Below are 16,327 nucleotides of genomic sequence, written 5' to 3' on the forward strand. Positions count from 1 at the left end.
ACTCTTGGATTGGTGATCAGACTCGTCTTTCACCTCTCCAGCTTCCATGTGAGGTACATGTAGTTCAAGATGACTTCTGCCAGATAGGGATTGGACGGCATCTCAGGTGGCCAATATCACCATGGTAGGCTGACTTCATGATGATTACCAACCTTCCTTGCTGTATTTTCCATCATCTTCAGTGCCCGCTGGTCCTTGATTGACATGCCCGTCCTCTCCTCCTGCAGATAGCCTCCAAAAGCCAGCTCCCAAAACTTTCAGTTGGCTGTGGCGAGGATCTTCTTCGTCTCTTACAAGTTGACACTAACTGATGAGGATTCTGCTCTTTGATGACGTATGACATTGGTCCTAACAGACTCCATCCCAATGTTGTGTGCACAGCATATGTCTCCTTAGGATTGCCCCTACATTGGTCTAACACCCAGAAAGCTTCTGGGGTGTCTCCTCCAATCAGAAGCTGTACATCTTCCTCATCAATGCAGGGTAGTGTGATCCCCTTCAAGTGTGGCTATCCTGCCAAGTCTGCCTGTGTAGGAATGCAAGTGTGTGAGATATTCATCTCCTTGACAGTCCAAACCTTCAGAAGATTGATGTTCTCTCTGTCTGTGATGTTGCTCACCATCAGCCCAACTTCCAAGCCCTTCTGGTTTGATAGACTGTTACCGACAGTGGTCAACTGGAAGTCTTTTGGAGCTCCTTGTATGCCTACGGTAGCTGCTTCACCTGTCACTTCGTCTGTCACTTCGTCTGTCACTGCAGAGAGACACGTCACTCCCTTCATCCAGTAATCCCCACGCTAAGATTACTTGGCCATTTGCTGCAACATTTACAGGAACAACACGGAGGCAGACCTTTCTCCTCAATGAAGATGTGCTGAGACATTGACCTCCGTCTGTCTTGGATGTCGTCGGATCACTGGTTGCAGTCGCCGTGCTGGTCCCAGTAGAAGATGTAGGCGTGGAGGAATCATTTTGTCTTTGTTCCTTCTTTCCACTTTGTGGAGGGTGAAGAAGTGTGTGATGTTTCTTGTGGCAACCAGCTTTTTCACACTGCGGTTTTCTTAAACATCCAACAGCAAAGTGAGAAGGTTGGAGACAGTTATCACACAGATGTAGTCGCCTGGTCAGTTTGATACGCTCAGAAAAGGGTCTTTCCTTAAACTTCTGGCATCTCTGGAGTCCATGCTGCTGGTCACAGCAAGAACATTTTACACTCTGTGGGTGTGCATTGGTAGTCTCACCCTTCATACTTGCTTGAGTGGTGAAAGTCATCCATTGAGGTTCCTTCTTTGGCCCACTTCCGACAGCAGTCTTTGGTGACTTCCTTATGTTCTGTCCGAACATGTTGCTCGCAAGCTTTGCAGACTGCTCGATGAACTCAGTCATGCTCTCGAAGCTTGGGCAGACCCCGTTGCTCATCATCCTGTGTGCCTGCTTGGCCCACTCAGATTGTAGGTGCATTGGTAGGAGGTCTTGGATCTGGAGAAGATTGTCAGAGCTATTCATATCGGCTGAAAATCCCATTTGGCAGAGGACCATTTGACATCGGCGCATGTCCCTTGCCAAGATCCACAGTCTCACTCCATCTTTCGGCTTCACCTGTGGTCGATTCAAAACCTGCTGTATATGAGAATGAGAAACAGCATATGGTTGGCCAAACTGCTCATCCAAAATCTCTCTGGCCTTACACTAACCTTCCCTTGCACCCAACAAAACACAATTCTCAATGTTTTGTCTTGCCTTACCAGTACAGTATCGTATCAGATATGTTAGTCTCATACGATCAGCACATGCCTTGTCTCCTATGACTACATCAAAATTGTTCATAAAACTCCAATACTCTACTGGATTACCACTGAATGTCACCAGCTCTGGTTTTGGCATATTCATTGCCAAATTGAAGGCCTGAAACATATGAGACATATTATTATCAAGAGTAGCAGCATCATTTTCACATTTATAATCTCTACTTGAGAAAATGGGGGTATGTGGGTTGAACTCTTTCTTTACTGTTGGGGAGGATTCAAGATTTCTACTCTCTACTTGAACATCCTGATTTTGCACATCAACTTCTTTAAGAGGCTCACCTGAATGAAGTTCTTCATTTACTACCTCTTCTGCCCACAATTTTTCTTCTACACTTCTGTATTTGCGAACTCATCCTCGATCTCCATCCTAGCCAACTCTTGACCTAACTGAAACTGTTCCAATTTCATCCTTTGTGATCTTTCAAATTGCACTTTCGTGAGTTTGGCCAGTTCCTTTTTCACTTTAACCTCCCTTAGCCTTGTAGACAATGAACTCGCACTGCTCCTTCGAGATGACCGACTGCTAGTCGTGGTCGCAGGCCTCACAGAAGCGTTGTCGTCATGTCGAACTGATTCAGCGCCACGCCTCTCTCCAGCCTCCTTCCAGTCCTTCAGTCTGCCACGAAACTCCTCTATGTTCTCCTTGCTCTGTTCAAATTTCTGTAATGCAGCTTCTGCATCAGCACCAACTAGCTTGCTGTGATATTCTCTGAATCTGCCTTCATACAGCTGGAATACACTTTTAAGCCGAGTGTACTTCTTCAAAACTGCATCCTTGTTATCAATAAGAACATTGAGTTGCTTATACATTCCAGAGATGCTTCCCAGGTAGCCTTGACAGCACTGTCGCAATGATTTAACCTCATCTTGAGCTGGTTGAGAGATTTCAGATTCATGTTCATTGCTCTCCGTTGTGAACCATCCATATAGTTTTGAGTTGCTTATACATTCTAGTGATGCTTCCCAGGTAGCCTTGACAGCACTGTCGCAATGATTTAACCTCATCTTGAGCTGGTTGAGAGATTTCAGATTCATGTTCATTGCTCTACTTTGTGAAACCATCCATATAGTTTCAAGGGAGCGACATGAGTTGGAGTGTGAACTTTAAAAATCTAGCCTTGTCCAGAGGACCTTTACTACAATTGTAGATTTAACGTTGCAAAGGCACTGTCCATACACGCACAGTCAGAATCTGAATCGTAACACTTGTTATAGACCCAGTCCTTTATGTTCCACTGGCTATTAAAGTGACTTTATTCAGTTATCCGGCTCATGCAGCTCACAACAGCATAATGTCATCTGTGTGATGTGATGTGTATACAGTAGAGTGATGTGTAACATGAAGTGAAGTGGTTCACAACTGTTATGTATCCTGGTCAATAAATATAACTCTCCTCATTACTCTTCTATTAGAAGACACTGCTTGTCCTTAAAGCTTCCAAACTCACTCTGCTATATAAACAAAGAGTATGCACTCTCTTGGGGTGAGGGTGCTCTATGCAAATTAGCTTGGGTGTTCTATGCAAATTAGGGTGCTGAACAGAGCATGCATCATTTTGGAGTTTTGGGATTGTTGCAATATTTTGGGGGTGCCACTGTCTACCTATTGAGGGATAGTGTTGTCAATAGTATACTTGTTATGCCGCTACACACTGTATCAACTATAAAACAGAGCATGTATTCTTAGACTTTCCCTACTTTTTTGCTAGTTGTGCCTGCTTGTACGAGATCAGGTTAATGATAAATCACTCAGACTCGGGTTTCTATGGGAGTGTCATAATTTAATCTTGTCTTCTTTTATCGCAACTCACTCCAATCCACTCCACTCCACTCCGTGAAAACTGTAACAGAGAATGATATAAACAAAGGCATATAATTAATACATGTGTTAACATACTGGCATAAATGAATGACTCATTTCATGTGTATGCATAGAAAGATAAAGAACTGTTTGTACCAATAAATGCATCTTATAAGTTAACACTCAGTATCTGACTCTTTACTTGTGTGTCTTGTTTGCATTTATCTAACTCGAACCTCAACTCTATCTATATTGTTTTCATAATTTCTTATAACATTTCTATTTTAACAGTTCTTTCAATATGAGACTTCGCATATAATTAAAACACATTCAACTTTAATTTCTGTCCTAAGTTGATACGCAACTCTGTGTTTAAAGACAACTCTAAAATACTCAGAAAGTCACCATGGCAACGTTCTGATATTAATAAACTTTCATAAATTCTTCTCAAATTTTGTTAGAATAATTTCAGTGCCGTTTTACGTGGCAGCCTAACATGTACAATCTGAACAAATAGCTGTGTGTGACTTTGGCTTGACCTTGAGCCTGATTCATTTGACATTTAACTTTCATACGTGCACAAACGTGTTCTCCAATTAAAGGCTTTTCAACTATCTAAATTTTACCAACCATAACTGCAAGTGTTTGTTGCATAATCGTGTTCTTACACTAAACCTAAATTTCTGTAATGTACATAAACGTACTTCGGTCAAGCGAAACACACACGCATACTGCGGTACACATTCTGTCACTGACTACAGTAACATTGCACAAATTATAGCCAAATTTATACATCTTTAGAGACATAATTTCAATAAATGCTTTAGAAAAGAGTAAATTACTGACCTCCATGCCTATATTTGTCGGTTTGGATTTACCAGGATTCAGGATTCTCAAGATAATCCTGAATTTTCTCATTGCAAACAGGGCGAATCGTTCATTGCGACATCATGAATTTCAGTCTCCGTAGATGGCGCTATGAATTGTGCGTATCTCGTAATTTGCGAGATAAAATGAATTGATCAAACTTTACACTAGTACTTGCCAGTCTTATTAACACTCATAATGAAAAAACACTTGTTGCATATCAATTACAACAAATCTCTCTCTGCGTTTTCTCAAAGTAAGATGCCAGTATGCCTGTGCTTTGTGCAACTGGCTCCTTTGACTAGATTCCTTAAACTACTTTCTCTTCACTGTCTTTGATTTGAAAAAGTAAGTACTAGATACCACTAAAAATTACCACAGAAAAGTACTGATCTGAATACAGTGCACTCCCATTATGACGAACACGGTTATAACGAAATTCCGGTTACAACAAAGTAAAAATTCAGGCCGCAACATTATCCACTCTATATATTTTTATTATTTATTTGTTCAGTTATGACGAAATTTCGATATAACGAAGAAAAAAAACTGCCGGTCCCGAGAACTTCATTATAATGGGAGTCCACTGTACTAAGGAAATTGGTGTGAGAAATTGTCAAGTGTAAACGTGGGAATATGTTGTTAGCACTGTAGTAACTGAATTCCCAGTCATTGCGAACTTGAGCACATGCCTAAATGTAAAAAAAGGAAATGGAATATTTACTTTTGAATAGCAATAGAATTTGCATGTAATGTTTATGAAACGTGGAATAGTCATCCATTGTATCAATGCATTGTATCAATGCTAACACCTGTAGGAGAAAGTTCACTCTCTACAACTTGTCCGTCTTTCTGTATGAGCCAGGTTAGGATGATATTGTTTTTATGTGCATGTTTGCTGTAGGTGAATGTGATTGTATGAGGGCAGTATTTTCCTTCAGATCAATGATAAGAGTTTAACCTTGTGTAATGTTCACGAGTCTATCTGGCCCAATTCTATTTCAAATTAATGCAAATCTATAGTAAAGAGCTACTGCATGTGCTTGTAGTCATCGTCTTTGGTTACAGTTACAGTTTACTGGTTCATTTGTGTCATAGCTGATTGCAAACGGGGAAAACGAAATGGCAAGAATGATGAAAGCATGTCTTGCTACAATTATTTTCCAGCAGCAGTGTACTTTTTATATCATGGGATGCAAGATTCACCATTTTACAGCCACAATCTTGCTACACCATTTTCTTTGATTGGGTGAATACAAGTCTGCAAAAGAACTTTGAGAATTGCAAGAGACGCCTTTTAAAGCATATCAGCTTGTACACTATACTCATGATGGCCGATCTTGGTACACCAAAGATTCATTATGTCATCATTGATCATAAGTTTTCCCAATTTTTGTTCTCCTTTTTGTTTCCTGTGCTATGGTTGAAGGAAAACTCAAAATACAATGTGTTTGTGATGTTTCTCGTCACTGGGAAGATCAGGTGTGACTGTAAATCCTGTGTGTGTATATTGAAGTCCGTGCAGTATGTGGATTTATTTATACGGTGTGCATGTATGTGTATTCTGCAATCATTGGGGCAAAATTTGGGCATTGGAGATTGAAGATGGCTTCATTGAATTGCTGTAATATGAAATACGAATACAGTACCGGGTACTAAGAAACAATTATCTCTTGCCATGAGCTGGCAAAGGCAATAACAAATCGAAGCACACAAAATGAAATAAATCAGGCCCTCTTGCATAAAGAATTACAATTGACTGCAACTCTCGAAATTACCGGTAAGTCTTCTGAATCTCACAAAACGTCATGTGTAGTTAAAATTTGTTGCATGAATTACTTACATTACTTGCCATCGATGGCAAGTTACTACTGATAATTAGGTACAATATGTGTTGCAATCAATAGCAACTTACAACAGGGCCCTGATGTGATTGGACAAAGAAGCAGGACGGGGAAATATTGACCGTTTTACACACTTAATGTTCACTTCATTGCACGTGCACATGAAAACTTTATTCAAAGAGTGGTACATATTTCATGTTGTTCAATAATCAATCACAGTTCAAATTCATCAGAAATACAGTATAGGGGTTTTGAATGAAATATAGCGTCATGCATGTAAGGATGCAAAATTCCATAGATTTGGTTTTATGTGACACATTGTATTGAACACAGAAGAAGTGTAGGAGACAGACTGTCATTCATTATGAACTACAACAATCCAATATAGAATTGATATAACTTTGATTCTAATTTACTGTTTAACAAGCAACCTTCCTTGATGGTACTAGGTGTTTCAAAAAACATTTCCCACTTTTGATTCTTAATAATTCAAAAAATATATATCAAATAACACTGCCATTGATAAGAGTGATAGCTGAATAGTGTACAATTTGGTTGAAGGTGGTTTAAATATGAAAGCATAAATCAATTTCATGAAATCTATGATTAATTTCACAGTTAGGTTCCAGACTTTGCTCTATTTTCAACCCTCTGTACAAAATTTCACTTTGCACAGGGGTCAATGGGTGTGTATGGGAGTGTGTGGTTAACACCCTGACAATGGTCCTGAACAATGGCCAGGGTTTGAATGCTTCATTATTTATTCATGAAAAATTCCACTATCACAACTAGTCTTTATTCAGCCTCTGGCAGTATCTGTGTAAAGTCAAACGCCTGTCGATACTGTCGTTGAGTCGCGAAATTACAATGAATACAATTTTGTACCTTTTGATCTATCATAAACGTGGTGACAGGAAGCAAAGAAAATCAATTAGAGTATACACTTGTGTATATGGAGCCTTAAATAAATCTTCTGTGAAACAAATCGCCCCAATGATAAATGCTGCTGAACTCTTTACCAAAAATGATCTCTTTTTATCGAAAAAAGCGAAAATTTTGTCAGACTATTTTATTAGTAGATAGTTGTATTGAAATGAGGAACTGAAGATCATTTATTCTTATTTATATCCCAAATTTAGTGATATGTGAAGCAAAATTTGAAAATGAGTGCCAGCTGGAATGAAATGTGGTGTTTGCAAGCACTTTACCGTGCATGGATTCAGACTAGCAGTGTCCGGGAAATCCACATGAATTATTGATTAAGCATTCATGTGCCAGGGAGTGCGAGACTGACGCCTAGTCAACAGGTGGTTCAGGCATGTCCATTGTTCAGGGCCATTGTCAGCACACACTCACATACACATCATTGGTTCCTGTGCGAAGTTCAATTTTTGTACAGAGGTTAAAATTTTACCAAAATCTGAAACCTTACTTCAAAATCAATCTTAGATTTAATGAAACTGATTTATGCTTTCACGTCTAAATCACCTCCAACCAAATTGTACACTATCCAGCTATTACTCATGTCAATGACAGTTTCAATGGATGAATAGTTTTTGAACTATTAATGATCAAAAGTGGGAAATGTTTTTTGAAACACCTAGTACATGTGTAGTTAAAATTTGTTGCATGAATTACTTACATTACTTGCCATCGATGGCAAGTTACCACTGATAATTAGGTACAATATGTGTTGGAATCAATAGCAACTTACAACAGGGCCCTGATGTGATTGGACAAAGATGCAGGACAAGGAAATATTGACCGTTTTACACACGTAATGTTCACTTCATTGCACGTGCACATGAAAACTTTATTCAAAGAGTGGTACATATTTCATGTTGTTCAATAATCAATCACAATTCGAATTCATCAGAAATACAGTATAGGGGTTTTGAATGAATATAGCATCATGCATGTAAGGATGCAAAATTCCATTTGGTTTTATGTGACACATTGTATTGAACACAGAAGAAGTGTAGGAGACAGACTGTCATTCATTATGAAGTACAGTTGTACAACAATCCAATATAGAATTGATATAACTTTGCTTCTAATTTACTACATGTATTTAACAAGCAACCTTCCTTGATGGTAGCTGCTTTGTCCAGAGCAAATGAGTGTAAGCACATTTCATGCTGGAGAATACTGTAAAATGAGGAATATTTGCATGTATTTTAATTTCACAAATTTTGTGAGAGCCAAGATTTGCAAAATTAAAATGCACATGAAAGTTTTCCTCTACACTACATGCGTTGAATGCCAATGACAATTCGCAACAATTTCATGCCATGAAAAAGGCCCTTGGCTCCAATTCACGAAAATTTCATGTCTTGAAAATACAACTGTATCTTGCTTGACTGTATGGGTTTAAGGAACTTTTTGGCACAACCACCAACAGAGATGTAATAAGTTGGCTGTGACACACTAATACAGGAATGTATCCACTGTCCACATATTTCATGGCACACACAATCTGGGCTCCATGTCACACTAGACTTACGGCCCCGGTCCCACTGGCATTTAGGAAGATTTGTGTATGAATTGTGCACAAAACTGGTTTATATTCGCTAAAAATCTGCAATATTTGTGATATATGCTTGTATGAGATGGCTGTTTTTCCGTTGCCAGGATTTTTGAGCTGCACAAATTTTTGGTTGTGGATGTTTAGCGAATACAAACCAATTTTGCGCACAATTCATATGCAAATCTTCCTTAACGCCAGTGGGACTGGCCCGTAAGGAGTGAACATCAAAATATGTTGCAACAGAAACAAGTAAAATGCCCATGAGCGATATAGGGTTGTCCTGATCTTTACAAATTAATCTCCGTTTCTCTCTCCCTAGCCATATTGCATTTGAGGTAAGACACGATTTGAAGCACCATCCTCTTGTATTTGCATTGATTTTATGTGTCCACTCAGAAGACTTTAAACACTTACAACCAAGCTACACGTACCACAGGACCAATGGCTTTAAAGTCCCATCTTAGGAACTATAGAATGATGACAAATTCAGGGGCACATCAGGTGCTACCAGTGGACATGAACCAGTGACCTCACAATTCAGTGTTCACAGTTTTATCCACTGAGCCACCAATGCCTCCTCACTGGAGCACAAAACGCACAATAAAAATCAGCATAGGGCATTTCACTTGAATCACAAATTGCAGTGGGACCACAGTGTTTACCTCCTATCCCACCTAGTCTGTCGTCTTTATCTTTTGACTCCTGTTTTCCAGTACTGTGTGCAATGTGGCAGTCTGCCAAAACAACACTACAGAGTATACATCATGTATCTTGTGTCCACAAACAACCACTGCATTGGCAGCTACACTACATACCATTTGGTATAACATATAAATCTTTCATTTGGTACACTGTATTTTGTTATCAAGTTCTCCCAATATCCATACTAATTCTGGGTTTGAGTATCACTAATATAAGAAAATTTGCATACTGATAGATCTTCATGTGATGCATGTAATACGTTGTATTTGATGTATTTCCATAATTTCAACCTTTAAACAAGTATTAAAACACATGGAAAATGTATCATAATGAATGTATCCCAAATGAGAAATCAATCAAAAAAACAATTATGTGAATCATTTCTGTATATAAAAATGCATTTTTCCCCCGCTAACAACAAAAACTTTGTTTTTATGTGTACTGTTTATATTTCTTATGTTTTACTGTTTTCTACTTAATCATGAAATTTACAGTTTTCAAACTTTATTCAGTTTCTATCTGAAACAAAATGAAGCACAAAGCGAGTGCAACATCATTTTTTAATTCTTTTTTTTTTTTTTTTTTGGGGGGGGGGGGGTGCAAGATTCATACAGAAATGCAAGCCACTGTGGACTGACAGTTTGCAATTGTACACGATACATGTACAAGTGTATATGTAGTAATGAGCAATAGACCAGTTCGTAATTCCACTTTGCGCATGAGCAGAAAAAGGTCATTTGTACCAACAGGCATTTTGGTTTGTTAATTCACCGAGATAAGCATCTGTGATGCGAAGATTATTCATGTGATCCTTATCTAAATGGTGCTTGCCAGTACATTCACCTGACAGCAAGAACGGTATTTCACAGTATACATATAAGGAAATAGGCTGTTATTGCATTCAATACAAAACAATGAAATGGATGCCTGCTATATTGTCAACTGATGGAGTATTCTTATCACCTGCTCTCAACACAAGCTCATTCTTTGTTTGAACATGAATTCCATAAATTGCTATGTCTGGCAAGCTTATGCATTATGCCGCTTTGAAAATGAGTGAAGTGCCTAACAAACTGAGAAAAAAGGAAGGTCATTTGTACCAATGTGCACATGAGCTAATTAGAAAATGGCTTATTCTAATGACATGCTCATACTAATTGACATGTAACACCCCACAGATATATCTGATATGGGCAAATATGGCATCAAAATTTGCGCAAGTCTTCAGGGGGAAAAAGTCATAATATAAAGACACAAAGCAAGACTCCCAAATTCTCAGCGGTTGCAAGGCGGTCACAGAAAATATGGAGGGGGCCTCCCAGGCATGATGAGCAATCGACCAATCGGATAGCTACATTCTTTTTAGGTGATGTATAAAAGCAGATATCAGCACAAGAACAGGTTTGGTTTACACCATGTATAAATGTGTAAAACCAGTGTTAAAAAATTGTAATTTACACTAGTCCCCCACACCTACATTTCTATATGCGTCCTTTGTGCAACAAGTTTTTGTGATTTTCTTTTCAGTTGGTAAGTAAAATCAATCGCAAAATCAAATACAGTCAACCTTGCTTAAGTTGAATAATCACTTAAGTTGAACATCTCTTTATGTCCTCTTCTCTTTATATTCTATTGATTTTGATCCCTCATAGGTAAAATTTTCTCTCAGTCGAAGCTATTTCTTCAGTCCAAATAGATTTGACTTGGGAAAGGTTGACTGTACGTAGGAATTTGTTTGATGAACCACCCAGATCATTGTCTAATTAAAGATGATATAAAGTTTTGGTACCTCAAAAGTTTCCCTGAGTTTCCTTGTCTTAGTTTGTGTTTCAGGTTTACAAGTACCTTTCATATAACTAACACTGTGAGACTTACTCGCCCCAAAGTGCTCTCGTGTCTAAGTAATCATGCAATAATGGTTTCGTACCAGAGCAGAGCGGGCTCTGAAAAATTCGAACGAGCTGTTAGTTTGACTCGACGCGGTACCGCGACAATCAATATACACGTATTGTACGAAATCATTATTGCATGATTACTAAGACTTGAGAGCACTTTGGGGCGAGTAAGTCTCACAGTGTTAGTTATATGAAAGGTCCTTTAACCTGAAACACAAACTAAGACAAGGAAACTCGGGGAAACTTTTGAGGTACCAAAACTTTATATTATCTTTAATCTACAATTTGTAACTCTCAAGCATGCAGTGACACAGCAATAATTTCTGAAATTAAATAAATCCATAATGCATACATAATTGTCAATTGAAAGAAAATGGTTGTAACATTCTACATCACTATTAGTGAGGTTAGAGGTCAGATGAGATAACACACCTTGGGGAGAATTGTGATTAAAGGTTTGGACATACACAAACATACAAGAAGACTGGCTGTTCCCATGTTTTCTATTGTCAGATACCGAGAACATATTAGTACCACACCAGCATAGCAAGCATATGCCAATTATTCATAGCCCCCCCCCCCCCCCCCCCCCACGAAAACTGTCCCCATTTGTGTCTGTTCCTATAATCTAATTTTTTGGAGACGGTTTTACTTGAGATGGGAATTGAGGTTTCCACCTTTATTAATGATATTTTTTGAAATAATGAGAAACCTCTTACAAAATATGAAAGAGCATATAAGAGGAATTTAAAGTTTATTTGTTTTGAAATGGCTGAGTTATCCAAAACAAAGCTATCCTAATAAAAAGTGGGGCCCACCTTTTATTGGGATAGCTTTGTTTTACTTTGTTTTTGCATATCTCAGGCATTTCAAAACCAATTTTCATGAAATAAACTTTGAAATCCTCTTAGAATTGTATGCTTCTTAACATTTCATAAGGTGGTTTCTAACTACCTTGCAAAAAGTTTAAAGCTGAATTCTCACCTCAACCAACACTATATCATTCCTTTAACCCGTTAAGGATAGACTGACTTTGCTATGACACGCATTTCCCATAGACACCTGCCCGAGTATTCTTGGGACTCGTCTTCGACGGGTTAAACTAAGGTATAAATCAAGAGTGGTAGAGGAACTTCTGTATACAAAACTTCTCACTCTCCAGAGTCCTTGTTCTAAGGACTAGACCACATCAACCTGACCATACTAATGCCCATTGTGTATGAGGTCAGTTTCTACTAATTAATATCACCACAGCTGTCATTCTTTTTGGATTTAAGAAATCATGTATTTCCACACATTACGTTGGACAGTTGATTTTCTCATTTCACCTTTAACAAATGTGCAGAAATTTACATTAACAGCACATCATCCATGGTGAACTAAAATTCATATATGTTGGCATGACATTAGATGTCATCAATGAAACTTAACTCTGGTTCACAGAAACCAGTCTTATAGTCACTGTATTCTATGTCTGCTAATAGACCTACCATCCTACATCTGCTACAAGATTGTTTTTTCCACAGAAGAGTTGGTAATGTGAGTAAAATCTCATTTGAAATTCCACTTGTGGCACACCCTGCTTTCCATAGAATCACTATCTCCGACTGTTCTCCATTCAATGCTGAAAGGTATTTCAGGCATCATCTCCTGCAGAGTACTCCACCAAAAGAGGGAAACCTAACATCACACTGAGGATGGAAGTAAGGCCAGTCAGTTCACACTAGGATGGCCCTTGTTCTGTAGTGAAAACTGTCCTGGGCCTAGCTACCACTAGATTAGATGAGAACTCTAGGACCTTGTTCGTTCCTCTCACTTCGTGTTCTAGAAGAGGCAGCTTCGTGATGTGGAAATCCTCATATAGGTCTTCAATCTGGGAAACAGAAAGATGAAATACAATACACATAAACTAACCCAGAATATGGCTTCATAATTCAATCTTTAACCTACTGCCTGAAATGTACCAGTATTAAAGAAGAATGTACAGAGCAAATGTGTCTAAAATAAAGATGTAATAATAGATTCAATACGTAAATCATCAGCATTTATTCCTTCTTTTATTTGCTATACAAGGATTCGTCTGCCATGCTCTAATAAGAAGAATCAATCTAGTCTGAATGCAGAATACACAATTCATGCATCTGTGCAAATCTTTTGCGAGACCATTTGATATAGAGCAGGGTTGTTTTTATTCTGGCATCTGCAAATATCAAGAGCTGTTATCATCATAAAGCTTAACCCTAAAAAGACTGGGCTATTTTGGTAGCTCGAAGGACTGGGGGGGGGGGGCCTAAAGGGCCAGATCTCGGCCGTGGATCGCGTGATCGCCGCGCAAATTTGCACAATGGTAGTGTGAGATGTAATCTACAAGATTGTATATTCAAATTTTACAAAATAGTCTTCTTTTAGTTTATTTTGATTAATTATGCTAATTTATGCAAGAAATCAGACTCTTTGATCTAAATCAGTAATTAAAGCTCCAAAAGTGCTCATTTTTGGTCTAATTATTCTTTGTGGCATTCTTAGCAAATGTACTTGAAAACAAATTCGGTATCAAAATTAATTTCTTATTTATTTTATTGTTTTATGAATTTCTTATGTATTTCCTTGTTTTTCCGACCTTTTGTTGTTGTTGTTTTTTTAACAAAATTTGTGGCAGACACTTTTTGAAGCATAATACTCCTAAAACAAATTAATTTTAGCCATTGAGAGTAAAAATAAGCATATTTATATGAACCATGTGAAAAAACTCAATTTGCATTGACTTTGTACACAAAATCATATTTTTGAGCCATTTTCGGCCATACGTGCATGTACAAAAAGTTATGTAACTTCAGAACCGTACCCCCGGGCGTCACAAATTTGGTGTCAAAATGTGCGGGAAACTCGAAAGAAAAAAGTCATAGAGCATCGCAGCGAGAGCATCGCGTGTTGCAAAGTAATCGCGCGAAATGTCGAGGGGGGGCCTTTTAGGCCCCCCCCCCCCCGAGTCTTTTTAGGGTTAACTTGAAAAAAACAAAACAATCTTTTGTAACCTTCGAAAACAGCATTGTCAACTTTGAGATAAAGACAGAAGTGGTACTAAATAATTCACATTATTGAGGTAGTATTGCATTCTATCTTGCTGCTTTTGGTGCCAATGTGATAAGAAAAGTTTTCTTGTAGATGTGATGCTGGACTAGAAATTAATGAGTCTGCTTTTATCAGAGCTACTATTTCTAAAGAAGTTTGCTCAGTGTTCGCTCACTGCACTGCACTAAATGACCAGCCTCTTGTTAGCCTCCTTTTATTTTGGTCTTTACTCTACACACATAAAGTATCAATTTACTTTCACAATGCTTTCATTCTTTGCAAATTCCCCAGTCAACTGAAATACGTGTATTTGAAATTAACAACTCCCCCAAACTGTTTCCCCTCACACAAATGAAAACAATCATACTGTCTGCAAGGTATTATAGTGGACTCCCGTTATTACAAAGTCCTCGGGACTGGCAGTTTTCTTTCGATATATCAAAATTTTGTTACAACTGATCAAATAAGAAAAAAACAACAACATACAGTGGATAATGTTGCAGTCTGAATTTTTACTTTGTTGTAACCAGAGTTTTGTTGTAACCATGTTTGCTATAACGGGAGTGCACTGTACAAAATCACCAAACTTCCTCTTGAAAAGGAACATTACGTATTTCTCAGTCTGTGTCACTGTGATCCTCCACTTCACGTCAAATCATGCTCATGAAATATATGGTGTATAATTTATTAGGGTATACAAGATGAACTCACACTAGTGCATGTAGTCCATTGGAGAAATATCAAAGTAGTTCATACAATGTATAATGTGATAGCTGGCGTGTGTGTGTGTGTTAAGTATGTTCCAGCATGACAATGTGTAGATGTCCCATGTGACAGTACACTATGCTGCAAAACCAGAAGCATTCGTGGCATTCAAATTGCTGACCATGAAAAAAAAAAAAATTGAACAAGTATACTATATGGACTGAATTGTGTAGACAAAAACTTTTGTATGCATTTTACTTCAGTGAATCATAGCTCCTCGAGAAATTTGTGATGGTTTCATGCGCACAAACATTTCTGGTTTCACAGTAAATTCCACCAGGGATGTTGCCATCCTTCAAACTCTGATCGATGCTCCTACCTGTTCCAGGTACTTCTTCTGAAGCTTGTATCTTGCCTGGCACATCCTGCACTGCACGGAGCTCCGCCCCTCATCAGCAAAGACCAGCTGGTTGACGATGATGTTATGGCTATCGATACCATACTTGGCTAATTCCTGGACCAATCTCTCTGTCTCGTACAGCGACAGGAACTCAGCTATACAGACACAGACAAAGGTAGTTTGTTCCTGGTGGGGCAAATGTGCAGTGAAAATAAAAACAATGTCAAAAACAAACCATTCTTTAGTTCTCATTCTTCTGAAAAAAACTAAGAAGCAATATTTGATAAATTAGTACATCACATTATTTCATTCATCTCAATCATAAAATCTAATCTAATGATACCATCTCAAAGCAGTCAATGTACGGCACCCAGGTCCCAGTCTCTGCGTATGAATAGCCCGCAAAGTTGGTTTACATTAGCTAAACATCCGCAACCAAAATTTTGTGCAGCTCAAAAATCCTGGCAACAGAAAAATGTGCCTCTGCGGAAAAATTGGGACATGTGCGGATGTCGACCGGCTCATACAAGGATGTTTCACAAATTATTATATTGCGAATGTATGGCAAATATACATCAATTCTGGGGCAAATTCATATCTTGACTCAAACTGTCATTCAGCTTAAGAGGAGATACTCTCCCAGGTGAGTTGTTGCCTGGTAGAAGAATGGCAAAATTCTGTATCAAAGAATGGCTACATCAGCCTCC

Source organism: Diadema antillarum, unplaced genomic scaffold, assembly GCF_040938485.1.
Source record: "Diadema antillarum isolate AM-2024a unplaced genomic scaffold, OU_Dant_1.0 scf00000110, whole genome shotgun sequence".
Classification (NCBI taxonomy): Eukaryota; Metazoa; Echinodermata; class Echinoidea; order Diadematoida; family Diadematidae; genus Diadema; species Diadema antillarum.